This window comes from Vidua chalybeata, chromosome 6 (genome assembly GCF_026979565.1).
Source record: "Vidua chalybeata isolate OUT-0048 chromosome 6, bVidCha1 merged haplotype, whole genome shotgun sequence".
NCBI classification, from domain to species: Eukaryota; Metazoa; Chordata; class Aves; order Passeriformes; family Viduidae; genus Vidua; species Vidua chalybeata.
Window position 1 is genome coordinate 45,649,820 of NC_071535.1, and position 24,528 is coordinate 45,674,347.

Below are 24,528 nucleotides of genomic sequence, written 5' to 3' on the forward strand. Positions count from 1 at the left end.
GTGAGTTTCTCCTGCACGCACTCTGTTTTCTCCAGTGAGGATTTGTTAGCTGTAATCTGTGATAATTATGTGTTTCTCTATTTATACTTTGTCAGTTCACTTGCTACTGCAGAAAGCTTTGATTTATGAATCCCAGGCTAAAAGAATACATGCACTTTTCATCCTCCCAAACCTCATACTGGAAGCTCATAGTTGCAAATTCTTCTGGCCAGCTGCATAGCTTGTGAGGGAAATGATCAAAGACTATGTGCTTTGGGTGAGTGTTCTGATTATTCATCCAATAGCCAAAATGAGAATTGGACAAAATATTTTGTTCCTGAGAACAGCTTCAGAAAGAAAAACTTATTTAAATAAAAAATGGAAAAAGCAAAGAAAATTAAACTTGTTCAGAGTGCCTGGAACACATAAGACCTGTGTGACATCTAGTCATAGGCATGGCAGGTGAAAATAGAGGGTGACTCAGTGCTGGAGTGTTCCTGAGTCTGTACCTAGATATACTTTTAAAATGAGGTAATGGAATTTTCTCTGCAGTGCAAGAGAACTTCCTAATTCAGTGCTATTTGGAAACGGAATGAAAACTCTTGAAAATCCTCATTCCCCCTTTTAGTTTCCACCTAAAGGAAATTAAGAAAATGCTTCCCTAATTCTGTCAGCAGTCTGTGAATGTCCATGTAACATATAACTTGCCTGTGATTCTTTTGTCAATAATTCTCTTCTGCTAATAACTCAGTAGAACAGACTCAGGTGATTTCAGTATTTTGCATAACAATGATAACAATTGCTTGCAAGGCCATCTCCAGTTTTCAGCCAATTGAGACAATATTTACCTGGCTGGAAGAGCTGAATTGTCTTCTGAATTGGAAGAGTTGAGTATGCCCTGTGTGGAATCCATCTGCAAGACTAGAACAGTGGGAGTTCATCTATGCATGTGGAAGTATTTGTTTTGATGAAAACTTGAGGACTAAATGAACCAAAAAAAAAAAAAAAAAAACCCTCTGAGTGCTTAAGGGGCTGTTAGACACTTGTACAGTTAAATGGCATTGAATGCTGACATGGTCTGGTTTTTGGGTTGTGAGGTTGAGTGTACAGGAATTAATTGTACTCAGGTAATGGATTCTCCTGAGAACTAATAGGAGTAACAAGAGGAACAATGCCTAAAGAGGAAAATGCCCTCGAATCTGTTGAAAGCTTTTAGCAAATGATTTTGGGACAATGTATATTTCTATTCTATGTCAATATTGCAGATGCATAAATTATACATGACTTACAAAATAAGAAAATTTGCTTCTAGGGAGCTCTTGTGTTTTGCCTGTAAGGATGGAGCCAGCTTGCAACATATGTAGAGAATATTACCTGTCAGAAATTGAATATTGAGTGAAAGTAATAGTTTTAATCAAGAGTAGTTAAAAGTGAGGCTGAGTTGAAGGAAAAAACAACTGCTCAGCTGGAGGACTTCTTCCAATGCTGCAGACATGCCCTGAGATGCATACTTTCTGTATTAGGAATATTGATCAGGGCCATGGTTGTACTTTGCATTACCACTGTTCTTCCTGATAATTGCAACCAAGATTTCTTCACTCTTTGAATTCTGCTCCTTTCTCTGTACCCAACTTCAAAACACTTGGTGCTGGTGTATTGGATGAAGGAGAACACTGCTCAAAGGAGCAGCTTCTTGGTTCATGGATAGATAACTGGCAGAATCTACTGGCTGAGGCAAAGACATTCTGGTTTATATCAATTAGTATTTCTGAGAAATAATCTGTAGTGATTGTGGGTGTTTTCTTAAGAGAGTTGCTGTAAAGGGGTATGATTGAGGGCAGGGGCTGTATGCACAGTCTGAGATAGACTGAGCTGAGTACTGTACCAGGAGCCTGAGACTTCTGAGACATTGTGTTTCTGCTAAGAAGCACCCTTGGCTGGTTTCAAGTGAAAAAACAGGATTGTTTCCGCACATGTTGCCTGTTTTCTATTTATCTTGAGTCAGTGTCCATTTCCTTCTCATTCTTTACAGTGCCGTGGGAAAGCTGAATCCCTCTTGAAACCAGGGAAGCCACCTCCAGTTAAAACCAGCTGACAACAGAGGGATGAGGTTGCAGATGAGTGATGTGAAAGACATTTGTGTCCTACAACATTTGGCTACTGCATCTTTGAGAAGGCAGAACTCTGCAGCTGTAGCTGCTTGAGCAGGGCTCTGTGCAGAGCAGGTCAGCCCTGGTGCAGTGCTTGATGCAGAGTGGATGCTGGTAGCCCTGCTGAAGCATTTGCTTTCCTAACCCACATCACTCTGGACTTATTGCTCTCACTTCATTGTTCCTTTGTTGAGTCATCAGACTTTCTGAACAAGCTGCACAAGTCAATGCATGTTCCTCATGTGGCTTTGTCTTGTGTAGCCTCATCTGTTTAACTCCTCTGGCCTGCCTGTTGTATGTTGACATTCAGTATTTACTTTAGGGTCACAGTAAAGTCTTTCACCTTGTTTTCCAAATGTCACCGGACAAAGTCCTTTTCAGAACCTGGCTACTTCATGGCTGTACAGCCTACCTCAGAATAGTTGCTGTCCCTGATGTGTGAATGAATAAGATCTTTATAGGATTGACAGCTATAAAACATTCCTTCTGAACTCTGAGATGAAAGTGAGATGTTTCCTTTCTTCTTCCAGAGGGCTCGTCTGCTGTAAGAGGAGGGAGGTGGTTTCCTTTCCTAAGATGTAACTCCTATCAGGTATCGTAGCAGTGTCTAGAGCACTCCAGGGCAGCATGCTCTGATGCCTCATGCTATGGAAAACTGGGAATGAAAGGCAACTCTGCCAAGAGGCTTTTGTCTGCGTTGCTGGGATAGTACATGTGACTCCTATGCCATTACCTGGAGCTCGCTGGTGATACAGTGGAAGGGAAATAAGGGAAAATTAAGTTTGGGCTCAAATATTCAGATTGCAAGGATACTCTCTGGAGCTGATCAGCTTGTTTGCTAATGGCATAGCACAGGGAACAGAGAGTTTGTTTGGTTTTGCACTGCAAATATATAAGCCACCCTTGCTTTGGCTTCCAGCCCAGGGCGAAAAGGCTGGCTGATCACCATGCTCTTTCAGTGTTGACAGCTGTTGTTGTCAGGGACAGATGTGACTTGGGTCCAAGATAGGGATAACAGTGTGAGTGCTTTTTCCTGGCAAGGTAGATTTTTAGGAGATAATGCAGTTTGTCTGTTGCACAGTTAAAGGGAAATGAGAAAGGCTTTTCTGTTCTCTTGGTGATCTTTTCCTCAATTTTTTTTTCATGTTGATTCCTCTGATGCCAGGAGATTTGCTCAAATATTCTAGCACTTAATGGTCCTAGATTATATCTTTGGTTCATCCAGTCTCAAACCATTCCTCCTCATTCCAAAACCAGTTATCTTACTAGCAAGGAAGCAGGCAGTTCTGGGATACTACTAGCTCTGCACATCTAAGTCTCTGTTTGATCCTTAAAAAAATATTTTGGAAAGCAGAACAAGAAAACAGTGTAGGAATTTGGTGGGCAGATAAACTGCATTCCTATTTCAGGCTGTTTATTCAAAACTTTAACTTTAAGGCAAAAGTAGGGTATTTTTAACTTGCCTTTTTCTTCTGCATATTAACAAAAACAAATTTCCCTCTCGAAGGAGAGGGTGGAGTTGGGAGGAAGGACAGGTGGAATTGAAACCATTTCATTAAATCAGTTTAAATATCATTAATGCACAATTTTGTTTTTACATTACAGTTCTGAGCACAGAAGAGTCTTTTTACACTTTCCAAACAGGGGAAGCTTTGTGTACAGAGAGGGTGAGTGAGGGCGTTAGAGGCAATGAAGTGGTTATGGGAAGCTTATGACTTCTGCTTGGGGGGAACTGTCAGGAAGGTAATCCAGCTCTCCTGACTCCTGGTGTCTGTGTTTTGATGGTTTATGGTAAACTGCTTCTGAAGCAGAGAGAGCAAGAGCAGCTCCAACAATTTCCTTACTAGGTAGATGTGAATTTGGCTTTAACTTCCATGATTACTGACTTCAGTGTGCTGCAGTAGGGATGGCTGAATCCAGGGCCTGTGGATCCGGTTTGTAGGAGGAAGGATAAATTCTTCATACTTTGAGACTGAATGATAACCCAGGAGCTGGTGCAGAGCATTGCTGCTCTTTGAATCTCTTGCACTTTGATGTTGATTTTTCAGTACCTTCTAGTTCTCCCTCCCTCTGTTGATAAGAGCTGAATGACAGTGGAATGTGTGTGAAGTTCACCTCTGGTGTACAGCTACACCTCTGGTGTAGAGCTCCTTGTGCTGTCCTGTCTGACTGCACACTTTACTCAAGATTAAATCCTAAATTAAATCCTAAATTATCTCTTCTTGCAGTGTTTTATTCCCACACTGTAGGAGAGCTGATGAAAACCAGAAGTTGTCTTTGTGTCTAAAGAAAATAAAACCTTTCCTGTTTCAGAAATACACAGGAAACCTGCCCCAAAACATGTAAACCGTTCTCATACAGTGATAGCATGTTACCAAGTTACTGAACTATGTGTAAGCTTAGACCTAGAAAGACAACCTGATTTTCCAAGCCTGAGTCCCAGGTAAGACTCCCTGCTCCTGAGGGATCAACATGGGGCAGGAGCCCTTTCTGTGGAATCTTGGGCTCTCTATCTGCTTTCTTTTCCTCTTTGACTTCTCCCACTGGGAAGCTGCTCCAGATCACAGCTACTTCATACTTGGATTTCTCTGACCTCCAGCCAAGAAGAGTTTGTGGTTGGTTTATGTCATTTCTGCACCAAGATAATCCTGTGGTTTAAATGTCTCTTTGCATTTCTTGCAGCTCCCTCTCCTGAAGTGTGTTTGCAAGCAGTGATCCTGTCCTCTTTTGTGCTGTGTTTTGTCAAACAAGTCAAGCTTTCCTGAGATAGGCCTCTTAGTCTAACCAGCACTTCCATGCACCTGCTTACAATTGAGTAAATTGTCTTTGAATTGTGCTGTGACCAGAACAAGTGATAATAAATGTGTGAGAAAGGGCTGCTTGCATTAATGCTGATTTCAACATCTAACCATTAACTTTGGTTTAAGCATGATCATTTATATATATATATGTTTGAGCAGAATCCTCTGGTCTTGCTTTGAGGACATCAAGTAATGGTGACTTTCTGTATGAGGATAGTTCTTTCAATGACTGGTTACTTAGATGTTTAACTAGGTACCTTAATTTGAATATGCTGCCTTCAGTCACTGCATCCTGAAATGCCTTTCCTTGTTAGATTACAGAGGCTTTTGTTATCACAAATCTGATTCTGCTTAGAAGTGCTTAATACTTGTAGTCTATGTAAAGCAATTAGTAAATTACAGTAGTTTGTATTTCAGAAATCAAACACTCTTATTCCAAGAAAAAGTCCCTTTTAAGGTGTGTTTGAGTATCCAAAAATGGGTCTCTATCAGCTTGCATCTTCAGATGATACTAGGCACTGCATCAGCAAGAGTATATGCAAAGAATGAAAATAAAGTCCATTCTTTATGACTGTCTCTCTGAGATTCCCTGGCTTATGTGAGAGAAGTGGAACTGCTTGGAAATACTTTGCTTCCCCCTGGATTTCTGGCTTCTTTGAAGGTTGTCTTGATCTTTGTGAATAATCTTGGGTTTATACGTTTGATTTCATGCCAGCAAACTAAATCTTTCTGTAATGTGCATTCCTTCAGGCTTTTATATCATGAAGCTTTGAGGGCTATCTCTTACTGTTTGTTGTAGTGCTGTTTTCCTTCTGCTGGCACCAAAGAAAAGCAGGATATGGTTGTGAGCAAGGCACAGCCTGCTGTACACAGCGTCAGAGTTTGTTACCTGGCTGTGCTGCCTGTCCGTGAGCGAACTGCGCAATTGCTCCCTGAGTCTGCCTTTAAACTGGGGGCAGTGACACTGTGCCTGGCCCTGCTGAGCTCTTGGACTTCCTAAACCCTTCCAAAGATCCCCTCTCTCACACTTTAGCCATTGGGCTTACAGGGATGGTAACATGGGGCTGCTAGTGGAGATTAGCTTGTGCTCCCAAAACCCACCTGATCTAGCAAGACAACGCTCTCACTGCTGGGAGTACTCCTTAGGATGCTGGTCAGGGGGCTGTGATTTTCTTTTTCCTTCTTTGTGCTCTCCCAATATCTGTTTTTTGTTCCACACTGTCTTTTGTAATATGCTCTAAATTAGTGGCTTCTAACCCTTTTGGAACAACAAACACAAAGTTTCTGACAGGCTGAGCTCCTTGTTTGTCATACATCCCTGTTCTTACATTCAGAGTGCACTAATTTTGCTTATTGGAGAGGCTACAAACATTTATCTTGCTCATGTGAGCTTCTACTGGGGAACCATTGTGTTGCTCTCAGCATAAGGACTGTTTTTCTTTTGCTTCACAGTGCCTTCCTCTAAAGTCTTGATTAAAGGTGTAGTAATACAAATACATTTGTCCTAAAATCAATTGAGTGTATACCACATGCCTTTAAAAAAAAAAAAAACCCTCAAACTCCAATGGATATAAGTTGCCTGAATTTAAACTGAAATCCTACCATGAGAAAACTAATTGGTCTTTCCTTGACTGTTGGAGTTTTAGTCCAGAGCAAAATTATTTTGGCAAAATGCTTTCAGGCACTTAACTTCGATAATTGTGATTTCATTTATAATTATTAATAAATCCTTTCACAATGACAAGGTTTTGCCTTTAGAAAATGCCCATGAGCCACTCCTGCTAGATTACACTGCCAGTATGTGTATATAATTTATCAGATATGTATGTTAAGAAGGGAGCTTTAACTTTGTAAGAAGGTGTCTTTAACTGGGTATACCTTCTCTTAGATGACTGCCATCCTTGTTCTCTGGGTATCCTTTACATCATTTAAAGAATATCATAAACTCAGCAATAACATGCCATACATCCCATTGTCAATTATCATTGAATAATTTTTCACATATGCAATTATAGTGTCTTCTACTTTCTCTTTTCACATTTTTCTGGAGAGAGAGAGTGCTCTTCTGCTTTAAAAAGTATTCTTTTCCTGCTTTGTCATAAGTGGTGTTAGTTCATTCTGCATTACTTTTTTAGTTGTTTGCTCTAGTCCTTTAAAAGTGCAATTACATAATTCATATAAATTTAGAAAGGGAAAGATGAAGATCTCTGATGTCTATTTTTTTATCCTCCTTGGAAGCTAGGAAAAATTCAGGTTAGGATTCTGGCAAGTAATTAGCATTTGAAATGGAGGTTAAGGTTGGACAGTTTCTAACGTATGATGGAGGAGATGATTCTGGAGTTTATTTCTCCCAATGAAAGGCAAATAATCTTTCAGTTTTAATAAATGACTGGTTTTGAATCCAAAAGCAGCTTCCCCATAGCTATGTTTTGTGCTGTTTTTTTGTTTTTTTTTTTTTTTTTTTTTCTTGTCAAAGAAGGTCAGTGTCTTGTTTGCTTTGAATTAAGAGGTTAATCAAGCCCTCTGTATTAACCTAGAATATGGGCAGGCAAACAGCCTCTGCTTTGGAATTTGGTCTGAATAAGGCTGATTTTATTTGTTTGAACACTGTGCAACTGCAGGACAAGAAATGGTTGCTGATCAGACAGGCTTCAGCCCATGTGGGATAACTGGTCACTGTGTTAGTAAATGCTCCTGCCTAAACAGAGACTTCATCCTGACTGTGCCCAGCCCTCCCAGATGGAGGGAACACAGTTCAGGGTGAGAGCTGTGCACACACAGTGCACTTGGTCTGTGTAGAGTAGCTATCATTGTTTCCCAGGTGTGAAGCTTGGGAAACATCCTTGCCCACAGGCTGCTGCTTTCCCTGAGTAGTACCTGGAGAAAGACAGTGACCAGCAGTGGACTGCTCTGCTGGTGTCCTGGTGAAGGTGACACAGTCCTGCCTGTGCTTTTCCCAGAGAATCCCTTGCAATTGAACAGGGAGAGGAGCTCTGGGCTGTGTGGATTGTTCTTGCAACCTACTCCCACCCATCTGTGTTACAGGACAATTCAGTACCTGTCAGGAGAGAGATAAGGGAGCAGCTTAGTGTTCAACTTCTTTTAGGGGCTCATTAGTTTGGGCTTTATGAGCTCTTCTGCCAGGCCATATATTGGGACATTTGCAGTCTACATCATACATCATTAAGTTCTATTTAAGGACTCATTTGCCTTGTTCACTTAAAAAAAAAAGGTTGTTTTAACAGAAATCTGGGACTTATCATCTTCACCTCTGCTCCTGGAATCTGCATTTAAACTCAGGATTAGGAACTGATGGACAGCTCTGATGACATGAATCTAAGGGAGAATAATTCAAAACTGTCAGTCTCGTGACTTTTCCTACGATGCTCTTGAACATCGCTAAGATCTATTTGTATCAATCTGTAGGCTCAGGAATAATGTTGCTTCCACTTGTGTTTTCCTTGCATTTCAAAGGCTATATCTACAACTATAAGGGCTGCATCTTGATCCATTTAACACAGATTGCATAGAAGTCTGAGACTTGTGTTTTTATTCTCCAGAGTAAGATTTCCAGTCGTCATAGTGAGAAGTGGATTAATTGCTGCAAACTCCACATGTCTACTTGAATCTCATCTCTGCAGTCATTTTGATTCTTTGAGTCCACCATTAGCTTCAGATGCCTATAGCCCAGCTGTCTGCCTCTGACTGACTTATATGAGCTCTCCTTCCAGACAGAAAAGGGAAAGAGATATTTTAGAACATAGTTCATCTGACCCTACTTTAGCCAACTGCTTTTGAAACAGATGAATCCTGTCCTGCAGGTGACTGTTTCTCTCCACTGACTGTCATGTCAGATGTTGATGTCAACATTTGCTGAAATGAATCCTGTATGAAATATATCCAGTTTTAAATTTAACTAATCAGGTATTTTCATTGAAGTGTAGTTCCCAGCCAGCAAACACATCCTGGTGCCCAGGGAGCTGGTTGTGTGCTATAACCTTCTCTACTTTTATTCTCCAGCTCTTTATCTAGAGAGTGAAAATTATTCCATCATGACAGGAACATTGGCCTTTAGAAAGCTCCTTTTATCTACAGAAATACTTTCTGTGGTATTTTTCCACTTCTGCTTATCCATCTTAGTGCTGGATTAACTTCAGAAAGACCTTGTATGGAACTCTGAGGCACATTCATTTCTTTGACCAGTAAATCAGTATTATAGTTTCCTGGGGACTGGAAAAGAGGGTATTATTATGGAGTTATACTAAGTCCACTTTCCTGAATGCTGAATTTCTGAGGAAAAGATATAAATCTCCCCTGTGCAGGAGAAGAAGCTATATGAAAAAGACTTCAGATGCCTTAGTCTCTTTCTGTTTATGCTTGCTTGCCATTCTTTTCTACCTTCCTCCCTTTCCTCAGGTGTGTTATATATTACTTAATCTCCTTTGAGGTTAAGTATAGCTTCTTTGTTGCTGTGTGGAACACATTAGTATTCAGAAGAGCCTTTTTCTGTGTCAGAGCCAATATTTTGCTTCTTTATAACCCTAACCTTCTTGGAACTCTCCAGCTAATATTTTTCTTCTGTCTTTTATTGACTGTGGTACATTGAGTATTGCTTCCCTCCCCAGTAACTTTCTGGTTTTTGTTCATGACTAATACATCCATTTTATGAAGGCATGAAGCCTATTTACAGAGGAAAGCAAAGCTGGTTGCAGGGGCTTGATGGAAGTGACAATAGGAAGCACAGGCTCCCGAGTCATGTGTAGATGAGGTCTAGCATGCAGCAGACAGGCACAAATTCTGTGGCTCCACAGGACCCTTCTGGCTGTGTCTGGTCCATCTGGGAGGAGTTGTGCTCAGGCTTGCTGGCAACAGTTTAGGTGAGCAGAGAGGGTGACAGTGGGGTTCCATTCCCCCAGCTCATGCCAGAGGAAAGGAAATCCCAGCTGCTTTGCACCTCTGTGTCTCTTCCCCACCATTCTTTTTCTGCTTGCCCTGCAAACTGTGTCAGGAAGAAAATTTATTCCTCCAATGCCAATACAAAACACAGCATGTGGAGCTTTGCATCCTGTACCTCACCCCCCGCTTTATTTTCTTTCCCTGTGTCATTCTTCTGTTTTACTGTTATTTTAGGAGACACTGAAGGAGTTCCAGTAACTGAAGCTTGTTTTCACATAACTTTTCTCCTCTTCCCTCCCCTCCTCACTGTAGTCATACAGCCTTGACACAATCTCATTGCATGCATGTTTTAGAAGGCTCGAAATTCTCATGGCATGCAAGGGAGGAGGGATGATTTACCTGCTTTGCAAATATTTATCATCATCTTCACATGTTGAAGCTCTCAAATGATTTCTGCCAGGATCTTCTCATCCACAGCAGATTTTTGGACCACAGAACTGACATATATGGGGCATAATAGGCTGTGCAGCAATACCTGGGAAGTTTTCTGGTGTGGAGAGGGGATCTCACCAGCTACTTTTGTTCTGGTTGGGATCCCCTGAAGTTCTAGGGAGATAATTCTTTGGGTTGCCAAGGTATTCTGGTAGAGAGGGATTAAGAAAAGTTGACAGCTGATTGTGGCTGTAAGGAAAAAAAACTTCTTTATTTGTTTGGGAATATTATTCCAGATCACCCTTCCTTTTGTCATAGGTTAAATGTGGTTGTAGCTTCTCTGGTTTCATCTGACATGCACAGGGCCTGAAATGCAGACCTGTGATTCAGGGTTGCAGACCAGTGTTTTAAGTGTCTGTTCCGGCATCTCACTAGCAGATTTGTCTTGTTCACAACTGGTCTCTTAAAAGATACAGTTAACTTGTCACATTTAGGCCACCTAGTCACTGGTTCAGTCAGTGTTGTTGGTTATTTGCAATGAAGTCCAAAACACACCTTCAAGTAACATTTATTTTTGGGCAATCCAAATTTTAATAACTCTCAGGCTGCTCTATAATTTGCAGATAATCTAGTCTCAGTTTTGCACCTTCCTTTTGGTGCTCTCCCAGCCTTACAGAAATGTTATCCATTCAAAACTGGTAATAGTCACCCATAAGCTGTTCAGAAACTTTTGATTTTCTGCTTTGAAAGTGCTGTAAACCTAGTTCATAGATGACAAATCTGGCCACGTAGGCAAATAAACAAAAACAATCAACACACCAGAATTTTTCAAGATGCGGTAAAGCTCAGACAGGAATAGAGCAGTTGGAGAGAGTTGGTGGTGGGGAAATCTGACAAGTTAATTTATTTTTGGTGTTTTAATTGGATCAGTTGGGAGACAGAAAGAAAAGATGGTGCAGGAGACAAGAGTCATGGAGTCCTGGGAAAGGGGAGCAGGAAAGGAACTGTAAACATGACCAGCAAAATAATCTACTTTGTGTGCAAAGTCCATTTAAATGTAAATTACCCAAAGTGATTTTTAGTGGAATTTTTTACCAGCGCAGTGTAGAAAGACAGAATTATTTCCCCCCTTGTTTAAATATGTGATGCAGACAGCTGTAGAGAGCTATAAACATCCCTCATCTCTCTACCTCCTCACACCCACTTTCCTTTAGGCTCCTTGGAGCTGTTCCCTGCAGCAATGCTTCCAGGTAGTGACAGTGTGGATGTTCACTTCAGTCACCAGAGCCCTGTCAGGGCCAATTAGCATCCTAATGACTGGCATGTACCATCTTGGCAACATTCAGTCTGTGCTCTGTACCAGGGAACCTCTCCTCTTAAGAACCCATCTTGTCTCGTCTGGACCATACTGGCCATAGAAACCTGTAAAAAAAAAAAAAAAAACAGAAGAAAATTTCCATTTCATCTTGTCTTCTGAGTCCCAGGGGCTTTAGCACTGAACAAATATACTGTCCCTTCTTTTTGCCGAAAATGATGAATCTTGGCTTCAGGGATGGGACTCAAATCAAACCACTGCTCTTACAGGTACGGAGGACTTTAGGCTGAAACTTCAGTGAGGCAAAGTAATGCAGTACTTGTTCTTCAGAGCTTTGTTGAATAAGAGCAATCAAAGACCAGCCACATAGTCTAAATATTGAGTACCTGGCCAGTATGAAGACTAAAGTGGTACTTTCCAGAAATTACTGCTACCTGTTGTTTGGTGGTCTGCTGCAAAATCCACTCCAATAGCTTCTGCTGTCAAAACTGTGCTTTTGTCATTCAATCAAACCAGAGCTGAATGCAGTGCAGAGATCTTTTGAGTAGCACAGACGAGGGCATGCAGGTGAGGAGATTTAGGGGAGGTTTCACAGCAACTCGGTGCATAGTGGGAGTCCAGGGTGCCCCTCAGCACACTTTGTCAATGTGGAGATTGTCATGTCTTTGTACTCTGCTCTGCCAGACTGGAAGAGGAACATCTCTAGCAGCAATAGAGTTAAATGCTGCAGTATTAAATCACCCCATCCCTGTGCTGTGTTTTATTGTTCAGTGACAGCATGCTTTCAAGAGAAGCTCATGCATCTATCCTGATTTTCAGCCTTAAAAGTCACTCTTTCTTCTTGTTAATATGGCATTGCTGTCCAATTCTGCCATGTCCTAGCTCTTCAGTAGCTGAAATGCAGCACTCTGATGCCAGGGCCAGCTGGTTGGCACAGCTGGCACAGCCACACTGGGTCATCTGGAGTGAGAGGTCAGCAGTTTAATGGCCCTTAAAAGGAGCCAAATCAGCGGTGATGCCAAAGAGCAGCTGAAGGGTAGTGTGTTACCATGGCTGGACTGAAGCTGCAGGAGAGAGGATTTCAGTTAGTGGGGCTGTGGAGGTGGCACCTTTCACTGGTAGCAGAACACTGTACTACTTGAAATGACATTGCTAACATTCTGAGGACAAAGAAATATTTTCTTCCCTGTAAGGGGCAGCAAATCATGAGTGTGAACTCTGGAGAGTAAATGAGCAAGAATTATTATTTTTAAGGTCATAATTATCCTTAAAACCCACAAAACAAAGTAGCCCTGCCATTCCCTAGCCCAGTGTGCAAGGCTGAAAGACAGCACATTAGCATATCCACATGGTGCATATGCTATTTTTAACATTGCTGTGAGAATTTTCCTGAATTTTTTGAATGTTGTTTGCATTTACTATCAGAATGCTGTCATAATTGCTATGATGACTTTTTAAATCCTAAACTTAATGTTTTCATTGATCTTCTGCAATGTCACAAGAACTTGATGGCCAGGAAGGCTGCAGCTACATAGATAGGAGCACTGTGTTTGTTCAAGTACTTGCCTGCACCTCTTCTCTCTTCTGGATATGTCCCTAGAAGACCTAAACCTGTGCCCTGGAGCCTTTTCTTGGGAGTGCCATCTTGAATGTCATGGTATCTGCTTCAATCTGGTTTGTAATGCATTGAGCCAGCTTTCATGAATAAGGTACAGTAAATCAGCAAGGCTGATTGACTGCATGCTCACAAAGTACCCAAACAGAAGCCCTCCTAAAATGACCCAATGATTTGAATTCTTCCTTTTGTGATCTCTTACGTGCATGATTTAGTTTGTAGATACCTCTGAGATTGATGCCCTCTGTCCCTTTCTTGTGGGTCCCTGAGCATCCCCAAATCTGACATTTTAGGCATCACATAGTCACAATATGCTGCTTTCTCAGGGTATCTTGTATTAAACTCTACTGAAGGTCACACTTAATTTTTCTTTACAAACACGGAGGCCAAAAATTTAAAATAAAACATAGCCTCTAATAAAAGTGTGACTATTGTATAATGATCTCTCTTGAGAAGCTTAGGTGCTTAGTGAAGTGTCAGGTATTAGATGAAATGGAGAAAGTTGGGAGAGCTGATGTAAAAAGGGATAACAACAGGGCAGAGTTTTCCAGCATTAGTCTGTCTGTATTCCTAATCCTTACCTAGAGCTATTCTTCCTCTCCCTTCAGAGTAAGGAAGTAACTAGGTTTCTGTGAACTGTTTAACAAGAGGAGAGTGCCCTGCTGCTCTCCAAAATGTGTATGGGAAGAGAGCATGTAAGCTCCAAGGCAAGGGTTCAAGGCCCTGACACAGATTTTCGGCAATTAAGCACGCATATCACCTGGAAGCCAGGGGCTGGGTAGTTGTCCCTGCTGCAGAGAGGGGCAGAACCATAGCATGAGCCTGCCCTCCTGTCCCAGTGGAGCTTCTTAGCCTTCAGAGCCAGCTGGTTTCTTAGGGCTGGAGCCAGAGGCTGAGTTAGGGATTCAGGACTGAGGCTAGAGGGTGATCCCAAACTGCCCAGGAGAATGTAAATCTCATTGGTGTGACTATAGAGATATCTATTGTGGCCAAATCTGCAAAAATCCTATAGATCTCTAACTCCCACTGATCTTGAGAGGGTTAGGTGCCTATGTGACTTTGTATATCAAAACTGCCTGCTTCAGTTCTTCTATTGCACAATCAATAGAATACCACATCATCTTTTTACCTCCCAGTCTGGCTTTGTAAAGACGCAAGGGATTTATCCTGAGGATTTGTTTCTAAATCAGCAGGAACACGCTCTCAGTTGGGACTCTCATCACAGAGTAATTATTGCTTTATGTCAGGGTACAGAGCTGTCACACACAGTTTTCTGCTCAAGCACATAGTCAAACGTCAGTCTGCAGCTCAAATATAGTGAAACCAATAATCTGAGTACTCAGTGGTTTTCTGTAGTGCAGGACAATTCCCAGCGAGTAATGTAAATGTAAGAGCCTTTCTAATGGAAGCAAACTACAATGCTGTGATTACATTAGATGTTTCAAATGGCTCTATAAAGACTTGGCAACTGTGTATTTTTGAAGCACACTTATTCTTGGTACAGCTTAGATCCTAGCTGAGTGATGAATTAATTTAAACTTTAAAATGAACTCCTTGTCCTGATGTCAGGATCTATTGTAATCTAAAGATGACTTGTAAGAGAAAACAAATATTTATTTGGCTTGTGAATTTTTTTTTTCATCATGCAGTCGGTAAAAAGAGCACAAAGAGCAGACACTTCTTGAAAGCATCAGTGGTGGCTGAAGGAATACTAAAACAAAAAACATTCCAAATATGAGATCCATGTAGTTCTTTCAGACTTGCAAAATTTCTTTCAGATTGAAGTTCCTTTTCTTTCAAGTCCACTTCAATTAAACACTGGAGCTAAACCTCTATATTTGTTTCAGAGTTTCAATGTCCTTTCCAGGTAAAGTGCAGGAGCTTGCAATGTCTATTCCCAGGGTGCTTGTGGAGGAGACTTGCAGTTGGCTATGCCAGTTACAAAAAGCTGGCTGCTAAAGAGCTAGGAAATTGAAAGCTTAGGGTTAAAATTTATCCAAATTCTTGGAAGGAAGAAAGCTGCCATCTTCTTGCTACTCACAAAATTCATCTTTTCCAATTGCTGAGACTGATTTTAATCCCAGTATTTAGTCTGTATTTGTCTGTACAAGTTGTTTTTTTACCAAGTGACTGATAATGTCTTGTCTCAGCATCATACTGGAAATCAAAACCAACATGAACTGATATGATGGCTGATTTTTGTCTGGAAGCAAAATATCCACCCTAGCATTTACATTTTTTGAGTACAGACAATGGGGTTTTGTTTATTTCCCACTCTACCCTTATACTTACTGCTTTTTTTCACTCATTCTGTATATGTATTTAAGGGGTTTTGATGAGTCTCTGTGGAGTTAACTTGTGTACCTTGTGTTTATTAGGATAAATGTTTTTTCAGCAATAATCTTGAATACCAATAATGGATTAATAACTTCTGCATGTGACTTACTGCATTTGTGGTCTGCATCTTTCCTAATGTGGCATCATGGCATGGTATTTAGACAAAGCCTTTTCATGAGGGAAATTTGGTCTCCGTCTGCCTTTGAGTTTGGGCTTGTTGTGGGCAGAGCTGTGGTAACAAATTCCTGATCTGTCCAGCTGTAAGAGTCCTTAGAATGTCCATAGCTTAATTCTGTGGCTGCAGCAGTTTGAGGGAACATGTGAAAAACAACTGTGTCAGCATGCACACTGTAACCTGCTTCATTTACTGGAATCTGCTGGTGGATCTGACACCCTGACCAGTCGCTTCTGTGTTGCATTTCAGGGTCTGGGACTGCTGTGGAAACCAGCAGTTCTGCAGTGGGATTGCATGAAATAGAAAACAGAACTGCATTAGGTGTGGCATAAGCTACAAGTTGTTTTTCTGTTAGAATATATTCACTCTCTGTTTTGAGTATTTTCGTTTGGCTGCAGATTTGTAGTGAAGCAGTATGATGTACTTACACATTATGGCCAGCAAAGAGCTGAGCTTCTGAGCTTGGTTTTGGGACCAGTGTATAAGGTCTTTGTGCTAGGGTTCTGGAATAGGATTGGTAGCAGGACTGCCATGCACTCTGTAGTTCTGCTGGATGAAAGGATGTCAAGATACAGTAGTTATCTCACAAGAAACTGCAGAAAAGATGATACTTCTGGTCTTCTGTTCTCAGGCTTTCTGAGCTGTGTCTCATTCTAACCAAAGAATCTGTAGAGCTGGATGGACTAATTTCTAAGCCTCACCCTGTGCAGCCCTGGGTGGCTTGAGAAACAAATGTGTAGTGTAGGGGAATAGTGGCCAGAACATGAGTTTTGAGGACCAGGCTCTATTGTTGCAAATTAGATGAAAGTAGGTTGATTTCTTTTCTCTGCCTGGGAGGGCCAACAACTTAAATGCTGTCACTGACTGCCAGGAAGGCAGCTGTGCCCTTCTGGTCCATTGTGGCTGGCTGATTGCGAGCTCAGGCAGTACTTAAAATGCAGTCCTCCCAGGACTGCCAGCATTAAGGTGCCAGGGCACAGTTCTACAACAGTGATCTGCAAAATGTCTGGTTGTGCAGTTCATTCTGGCCTCTGTGGCTCCTGAGACAGTTCATTGTCTGTTAGAGCTGTATGTTTTCTCCCTGTTCCATAAATGTGGTTACAAATACTGTTTCTGGCTTATTACTTTAAACATTTTTTCTGCCAATTCACAGGGCTTCCTTTTCCACCACCCAAGTGCAAAACACTCATCTTTGTTGTCAGCTCTTCATAGCCTACCCCTGTCCCATGTATCTTGTCCTGTGCAGCACTGAGACATCACCCCCATCTGCTCTGTCAGCCTTGAGTCCTCATCTGTCATGCAGTTCTGAAGAACCTCCTTCATGTTTTCTTCTGTGTCACATCTGGCAAGAGGAGCTCTACTTAAAGGTCACCAAAACTGACAACTTTTCTCATTCTCAGTCCTCCCATAGCACTCTCCTGTGCCAGCAGGAAGCTGGGAGATGGTGAGACAGCTGCTGCATGGGGAGTACCTGCAAAGCTCAAGGGAGAAGCTGCTGAGTGACAGAACTGCCTGTGTCCCCCGTTCTTTGCCCATGTCAGTTCTCTGTTGCTGCCCAGGGAGGATTGGGGTGTGGAAGGAGGAGGAGCACTGCCTACTGGGGCTGGCCTGGTCCCTGCTGAGCCACTCTGCTCCAGCTCTTCCAGTAGAAGCGAGGCTGCCTCTGTGCAGTGCTCCTCAGCCTTAAGTAAGGGGTGCCTTCCTAAGGAGCTTTGAGCTGGGGGGTGATGCCATCCTGACAGGCTCCTTCACATGTGTCCCTCACAGCTCTGTGAATTCCCCTAGGACAAGTCCTTTAGGGCAGGGACAATGTCCAGTAAATCTGTGTCCACTGGGTGCTTAGCAAAATATGCAGGAATGCCCAACAATTCCTTCACTAGTACAATGCTGCTCACTATAAGCTTGTTTAAGGTCTGTCCTTTCTTGCCATGGAAAAGCACAGTGAAATTTGTATTTTGCTAAAGAGGGAGCGCATATTCCTTAATCAATGAGAGAAATAGTGCTGGCTGTAGGTTCAGTACTAACAGCAACCAAAGCACCCCACCAAAAGAGAATTTTTCTCCATTCCACTCCCTTGGTAGACAGTTTTATGGGCTTTTTGTCTCATTATGTTTTATTTGCCCCAGTTGTTTGTATATATAAAGAGACTCAAATAGAATTATTGAATGAAGTGCCCAGTGTTGAATCTTTCTGTTTCTCATGTATGGCTTCACACAGATTTTTTTTTTTTTAATTTTTGTTTATAAGACACTGTGTATTGTACCCTCTCCCAATGGTTGCACTCTCCCAGAGGAGCTAGAGTATGCTTCTAATTCTTTTTCCTTAGCTGACTGTAATTCTGTTCTAACCTGGGAAATATTTCCTTTTTGTGTGGCCAAGTGCTACGTGCAGCTCTATTATTGATATATGTGCATCACAATTAAGGGTCTGATTGAGAATCTGCATGGGACTGTGAATCTTTCATTGATTTTTTTCCATAGGTTTTGACTGTACCTCTAATTACCTGTAGTTCTCGGTGAATCTGTGCTGCTCTGTTTACTTTGCTTGATGAGATAAGGATCATTTTTTTCCTAGGTGAGATGTATTCTCAGGAGCCTTCCTTTTTTTTCACCTGTGCAATGATCACTTTATATTTTAGCAGCCTGATGCTAATAAGTGCTTCAGCATTAGCTGTGCCTTGGAGACAAAGCCACTGTAATACAGCCCTGATGTGCCCGTGGGTTTCACATGTTCCTCTCAGCCAGGGTGTAAGTGGATGAGTGTGGCTGCCCTTAATCTACATCAAAGCTCCCCCTATACTATGTTTGTGAAGGGATGACATGGCACTCTGTACTTCACTTATCTTGCTCATCTCTCATGGTCCTTCCTTGTTGATCCCTAGTTGTTATAGTGAGTTTTCACTGTGCTCCTCTTTACCTTTTGTCCCACTGATATTTTTGCAGCTTCTTTTTGTGTATGTTTGGCTTTTCTATCCCCATTTTTACCAGTGGTTTCTATTCTTGCCTATATGGATGTCACTTTTTATCTTACTCCTTGGTGTTTTGTGGCTTTTTTTCATCTCATGTGGCACTGGACAGGCAGTTGGACCTCCTCTGTGGAGGTGAGTGGGTGCTTTGGATGTGCATCTAGCTAAACAAAGATCATAAACTCAGTCTTCCCTGACAGCTGGAAGGAAGATTAGGGGAGCAGGATTTGTATCAGGATGGTTCACTGATGTCACAGTTAAGGCATTTGGTTAGGTAAGTGTTCATGGGGACAGACTGTAGCCTGGTGAGCCTGAGGAACCAAGCAGCTAGACTAAAGGAAACATAGAACTGAGAGGCAGTGACATGTGCTTTGCAAAGATTGCAAAGTCCTTGCTCCTGTTTTGAGCACAAGCACTCAGTTTCTGCAGAATCTGAATTTTATCTGTAGCCCACATTTATTGCGTTCATGGATTGAGCTGGCTGCATTCAGTGTGTTGATTGAATGGAGAGATGATTTAAAAACATGAAGTGTTCTGGAGAAAGATTAAACTGTTTCCTTGTTCAGTATTTCATATCTCTCTATCAGCCATGAAAATTGAAACTGCAAATATTAATAAATTAATTGACACATTTGCTACTCTCATTGTAATGATGCAGCCAATCCACAAGCAGTTATATGATGAGTCATATCTTCAGAAGCTGGAGATATTTTTTAAATCATGAGGTTATTTCACAGTATTGGGTTTTGTTTTTAATTTGCCTTCTGCTTTATGAATATTTAGGCTTCTTAGTACCAGGCTTTCTTCTGCAGTCAGGAGGAGCAGAAACTTAGTTTGTCTTTTTTTTTTTTTTTTTTTTTTTTTTTTTAATGACAGGGCACTTATGCTCAAGAGGAGACTTACCATAATAGTAACAATTGACACTTCTACAGTTTTCTCTGTATTCTTATGATGTAAAGCATTTTAAAGATTTGGCTTTCTGTGACAAGCAGTGAATAATGTTAATTGAAGATTCTTGAAAAACTTTACAGTTGGCACTTCCCCCCTCCCCTGTTCTTTCTCTCCCCCTCTCCCCCCCCCCCCCCTTTTGCCAAATTTAGAAGTTGTTATAACATCATCAGCCATTGTTTTCTCGGTGTCAGTGCACCAGGACCATGGCACTTTGGACAGGAAACCTTAGCAGGGTAAATTCCCAGAACTTCCTCAAAGATCTTGTTGCAATTTTTCCCCCCCTAGTTTAGCTATTTGTGTGGGAGGATTATTTTCCTAATGTTTTTGATGGCTGTGTTAGAGCTGAAGTACTTTTCTAGGGCCTGATACTAATAAATCACAATGGTGTTATTAAAAAAATTACAGTAGCCAGATTTTAAAGCATTTTGAAGTGTTGTAGTTACTTTCAATACTAAGTGGCCAAACAGTTAAAATGAATCACCGCTGAATACAAAGTATTGCATGTAAAAAGAAAATAACCATCTTCCCTATCAAAAACCCCACAAAGTTTGTGAAGGTAGTAATGATGAGTCATACCTCAACTAATGCTGCCTTGGAAAAATTGCTCCTAGTAAGTCTTTGGAAGAGTAAGCACCGTGTTCAGAGGTGATTAAAGAGGCAAATAAAATGCTGTGTGTGAATTCATCTATTACTAGACTCGTCAGCCTGGAAAAGAGGTAAATTAGAGGTCGCAGGAAGAGGCTAATGAAATCATGAAGGAAAAAGAGAAGATAAATTGGGGAATGAATGTTCACCTTGCCATAAATAAGGCAAAGAAACTATCCAATTAAATGAGTAGTAGATATTAAGTAAATGAAAATATATTTTCCTGCGACATGGAACAGAACTGTGGAACTTACTGCTACATTGTGTTGTTGAGTATAAAAGCATACACAAACTGGAGAGAGTCATGGGCTGTAAAACAGAATAGATCAACCCAAGCCTCTAGCTGAGGAACCATAAGCTTCTAATAGTCAGCTGGAGCTCTTTAAGGAAGGGAGATATTAAGGATGTATCCCTGTTAAGGATGTACGGAGAGGAAGGTAATGCTACCTTCTCTAAGCTTCTGACTCCTACCATCTTCACTTCCATGTTCCTGTGGGGCTTGTTTCTTGTGTTTGTCTGTGAATCTGTGTATCTGAAAAGCCTAGAGTCACAGGAGCACATTCCATTCCCCTTGTCTTCATACAGGCATGCACATTTTTCCTGGAAAGCTTTTCTCTGTAATTGGATTGCATCAGTGTTATTTCAGTGAAAAGGGATCTTGGTGCAGATTACATCGTGCAGAAAAATCCACGGCAATGCACTGAGGAAAATCTCCACTAGTTGTCACTCGATACCCATTTTAAAGCTGACTTCAAGACCAGTTCGAGCTTCTTACTCTAAGAATTATGTCCTGGGCCCCAAATAACAAGTATGCTGGGACAGGTTTTGCCATGGAGTCTCTGTAAAATGTGGTGATAGGGATAAGTTTAGATCCAAGAGATGGCAGTATGTACAACTGTTGTTCTGTGGGTTTTGGCTTTCTAAATAATTACCCTTAGCAGGGTGTTGTCCAGGGTTGGAGCTGTTGAGGGGCATGGTGTGGGAACTGCTTTCCATATTCTGCATGCCAGCTCCTCCCTCTGGAGAGGTGATGATCCTGATGGACACATTCCCTCCAGGAGGACAAGTTACAGAAGAGTGAAAAGGGTATGGTGATGCCAGGGTTGGCTTGTGATCAATGTTTTCTTGAGCTAGCAGGAAAAGGATTGTGGCAAAAGGGTGCCAGTAGTGATAAAGAGGAAGGGGCTCAGTTGAAGTATTTTGCAGCTTATTCTCAGGTTGGTTTTCCTTCTCTGGTTTCGCATTGAATGAGCACCTGTATTTTTAACCTGAAGAATGTAAACACTTTCATAACTCCATGTTTTGCCTGTTGGTATTTCTTTGTACTTGTATACAAAGCCAGCATGAGTTTGAGAAAAATAGTAAATTTCATAAACTGGATAAACATATTTTTTCTTCTTCTATCTTTACCTCCCCCTGCCACAGGTTTGGTTTTGAAGATCATGTGTTTTATTGTTTATATTGAAGTTGCATTGCGTTAAACAAATCATGTTCTGCACTGGTTGGTGCTTGATGCTGTGAAGAAAGGAAGAAAGAGCTACTGGTTGTCTTGAGAAGTTTGCTGTCTGAGTGAATCACAAGAAAATGCAAACATGACATAATTCAGGCTTTTAAATCTTTGTTATGTTTGCAAGGTACTAGTCAGTGATGGAGCCTGGGAGTGAGAGCAGTTAGGATGTCCTGCACCCTCCTCCCACATGCTCACTCTGTAAGGACCATCACATGCTCTACCATGTGTACACTGGACAGAACACAGAGTAAAGCGGCCTGAGTTGCTGTGGCTGGAAAGGTCTGAAATATTCTTGTTCCTACAAATCAGTTGCTGTTTCCAGTTGCTCAGTGCTTGAGTAGAAACAAAGCTAGTTTAAAAGGGAAGAAAACCCTAACAAACAACAACAAAAAACCAAACCAAAACCAAACCAAAACCAAACCAACAACAATTAAAAATTGCACCCCAAGTCGACACACAAAATCAAACCCCCTCCCATTTTTCAGGATTTAAAGATATTTCCTTTTTAAAGTAATGAAATGGAAATAATTTATTTTTCAAACTCTTGTTCACTGTAATGGCAAAAGTGTTATCCTTAGTTACTGCTATAAAATTTAATTGAAAATGTTCTGCAATCCATTCTCCTCTTCTCTTGAAAGCAGTAAAGACAATCAGCTCAAACTGAATTGCTTTCAAGGCGTTTCTTCCAGGTTAGAGAATGTTTCCTGCTCCAGCTACCATTTCCTTTGAAATAATTGTATTTTAGAAATGCTGTGAGCCCAGGCCACCAAAATGAATGTCAAGGGAACAAAATTCTGTTTGAGACCAATGGGCATGGTGTTCATGCATTTGTATCCTAAGACTTACTATGTTTTATTTTTATAATGAGAAAAGATGGGGATATTTATTTGCATGACAAATGAGTATCTTTTTATCTCTATTATATCAGCCGATAATTTGATTGCTTTGTAGAAACTTTTATTACGCATCTTTGTCTAATATTTACTTCTGCCTTTAATTTTCTAAAAGCCATTTGAAAACCATGGAGGTTAGGCAATCCCTTCCCCCACATCTTACATTGTAAATGTAGGGGAAAATAATCAGAAACTTCTCATTGCTCTTGATTGCCTTTTAATTATTTTATGCTTTAATTAAGTCTCACCATTCCTCATTAAGGCTATTGTTCAGGAACTGTTTTAGTAATCCTGCACAAGCAGCATCTGTGAAAGCTTTTGGTAGCTGTTGCCTTGGTAAGGAGAATTTTCACTTTTAAAAGCATGTAGTACATGATGAATTTTGGTGCCATGTGTCTCCTGGGGAAGCTGTGGTGCAAAAGACAGAACCCCAAATTTATAGAATGCCTAGGAAACAAGTTCCTGAGGCTGGAGGAGCCTTGCCTGGAAATAATGGTTGTATTAATAAAGTGACCATTTTCATGGTTTATGCAGCACAGTTCAGAATCTGTATTAGCCAATTTGATGGCATTCTTGATCCAAGCCTCTTTGTAATAAAATTAGAGGTGCCAGACAGTGACTTCTTAGGTGCTTACATCATTGTCTCCTGTGGTAGCAATAAGTCTGAAGCAGGGATCAATGTGTTGGGATGCATGAGACCAGCTCACACCTGCCTGCCTGCATGGTGTGAGAGGGGGGAGCTGCTGCCAAGGCCAGAGATGCCAGTACTCCTTGTGACACCAGTGTAATGACACCTGGAGGGTCTCTCTCTTTCAGCTCAGTCCCTGACTCTTCAACTGTTGCACTGAATTTCATTCCACCACTACTAGACCTGGAGCTCCAGGGAGAAATTCCTGGGTCACTGGATGTGCTAAATTGAACAACTACAGCTGAGAGTAAGTCTGAACTGCAGCTGCTTAACTAAATTTAAAGTTTAAGTATCACTTTGAAGAAAAGTTTGAGGAGCAGTAAAGTTTTCCAAACAAGATCCATGCTGCAGCAGTGCCTAGATAACTGGTAGCAAGGTGAAAGAAGCCTGGGAAGTTGCAGTAGCATTGTGGGAGGTTTTACCAGCTTGTCCACTATACTGGATATGCATTTAGTCTGCAGATCTGTCAAATCAAAGTGCATCTTTGTCTGCTGTAGTTAAACTCTCAGTAGAATGAGCCTCCATCTCTTTGGCTGACACTTGCAGAACATCCTGTTTTTGCCATAAAACTCATGTAGGTAACTTAGCTCAAGGGATTGCCATGAGCATGGTATAATTTGGTTGAACACCTTATGGTGGTCAGTCTCATGTGGGGTCACTCCTCTCTCTTGCACAGAGAAGCAGAGATGATCTGCTGTCTTTGTATGTGTGTATGCAGAAATACCCAAGTAGTGTTGGTGTACACAACACTTCAGGGTTGAAGTTGTGTACAGGTATGTCTCAACCCTAGCTGACATTTTGGGTATTCAGCTGTGAATAAATGAGGGTCTGACTGTCAGTTCATCAGGGAATCTAGTAAATGAGGAACCATCCTAATTAAAATCTTGCTGGTGTGAAATCCTACTGAAAATACTTAGCATCTGCCATGCAGCAATCCTTAAATACTTAACAAGTTTTTGACTTTCTTATGAGGAGGTAAACATCAGTATCTCCGTTGGCCCAGAGGCTGGTATGCAGAAGAGTCAAGTGACTTTTCTTTGTAATATGCAGTGAACCAAAGCAGAGTTCTTTGATTAGGATTTTAGTGTTGGAGATCCCCATACATGCAGTCACAGTTATTATAACTTGTGGAGCAAAGTTTTAGGTGTTGTACATAGAATATGAGTTTTAGGAACT

At 41.3% G+C, this 24,528-nt stretch overlaps 1 protein-coding gene across 16 annotated transcripts in view; it reads left to right on the top strand.

Annotated features, from left to right (window-relative positions):
* TSPAN4 (tetraspanin 4) overlaps positions 1-24,528 on the top strand; it is a 411,890-nt gene that overhangs the window by 67,173 nt on the left and 320,189 nt on the right. The window contains exon 1 of one of the 16 annotated variants that reach the window (XM_053944937.1): positions 9-34. The exons of 14 other annotated variants lie outside the window; for them this stretch is intronic. The gene's annotated coding sequence lies outside the window, so the exon portion shown is untranslated. Of the gene's footprint in view, positions 1-8; positions 35-2,572; positions 2,722-24,528 lie in introns of those variants that run through there. One more of the 16 variants, XM_053944942.1, reaches the window with a different exon arrangement.